The sequence below is a fragment of the Geospiza fortis genome, unplaced genomic scaffold (genome assembly GCF_000277835.1).
Source record: "Geospiza fortis unplaced genomic scaffold, GeoFor_1.0 scaffold524, whole genome shotgun sequence".
NCBI classification, from domain to species: Eukaryota; Metazoa; Chordata; class Aves; order Passeriformes; family Thraupidae; genus Geospiza; species Geospiza fortis.
Window position 1 is genome coordinate 1,583,471 of NW_005054437.1, and position 1,595 is coordinate 1,585,065.

Here is a 1,595-nt window from a genome sequence, read left to right on the forward strand (position 1 = left end):
TGGTTAATTTTTACTGTATTTTCAACATTTTCAGGTGATGCTTTGCTGCAGCCCCATCCACTTTCAAACCAAAATGCTTCCTGGGATTTTGCAAGACCTTTGGTGGTCAGTGCTGTGCTCTAGAGGCCTTCCTATCCCTCTCTTTCTGCCTCCCTGCCTCCAGGTTTGCTGCGTCCTTGGCTTTATTGGTCCTTCTCCTGCTCCCCTTTGCCGGCCCTCCTCGCAGGCAATGCCAAGGGCTGGAGTTTGGGGTGGAGGCAGCTATTGTTCCAGCTATCTGCAGTGTAATGTTCCTTATGACTGTATTAAATGAAGGGCGGAGGTCACACATCCCTAGTTTAAATTAGGTTTCGGCTGACCTTTAACAATATTACACTCGTGGATCCTCTCATAACTCACCGAATAAACTCCCCGAGGGTTTTACCACCTCACTCTTTCCTTCCTACTGTAAGGATGCCCGAGGCTTAATGTGCTTCTCTCCAATTTCGCTTTGATTTCTAATCCTATCCCCTTCCTCCCCCCCAATACAGATATATTCACTCCTTTAAAGGTGGGGGGAAAGAACCTGTTCCTTTTCTCTTCTGGGAGACAGCTCTTTCTTTTGTGTCTCTTTCTTCCCTTCCCCGCCCCCCTCCTCTTTCTTGACACAATGCACTATTTATTTGCACTGAAGGATAACTAAGAAGCAATTAAAAGATCAAAAGGCACAAACACAAGTAGATCCAGTGGCAACTTGTGGGGTTTATTTTGCTGTGGCTGATGCTGCTGAATCTTCATCAAACTGCTGCCGTGTTTTTCCCCCAGCCAAAGGACACCTCTCTTACTGGGTCGCCTCTTCCTCCAAACCGACTTTTTTATGATCGCTATTTTTCACCCCCATTGTTTGCTATTGCAGTTGTTTACTGGAAAATCACTTGTTTTTCTCAGGGAGATTAACCCTCCAAGCTTTCTTTTGTCTACTCTCAGGAGGTCCTTGTGGCGAGCTGGGGGAAGGGAGTAGGGCTCCTTCAGCTATTAACAGTAGCTTACAGCCCTGCTGACCCCCCTGCCAAGGTTGGGTCCTTTCCTTTGATGGGGTTCTGCTTTTGCAGGGAGGAAAAGGTGGCTTGCTCTTTGTTAAGACCACCTCTGCTGAGCAGCTTGCGAGGACCCACAACTCGGATTTACTAAGTCCTGGGCATCTAGGAGAAACTCCAAAAGCCCAAGGTAAGGAGAAATCTGGAGCCCTGGCACACGCCGGCAGATGCTCAGTCTCGTTGACGGCCAGGTCACTTCTTTACATGTTTAAATATCAGTGTAGGAGCTGAGAATTGATGCCTGTGGTTGAGTCTGATGAGCACGGAACTGCTTCCTCAGCACCTCCCAGATGTGCCGATGTTTCGGTTGCGATGTGCAGCGACACATCCCAGAGAACATTATAGCACACAGAAGGATGCTAGGGAGGAAAGGAAGGCATGCCCAAAGCCTAGCGAGAAAGGATAATAACCTGCCCACGTTTTCTTGGGCACGTTTAGGGCAATTCCGACTGCTGAGAGATGAAGCAAACCTCCGATCTTTGGAGGGAAAAATAAAGTACAAACACAAAAAAAAAACCG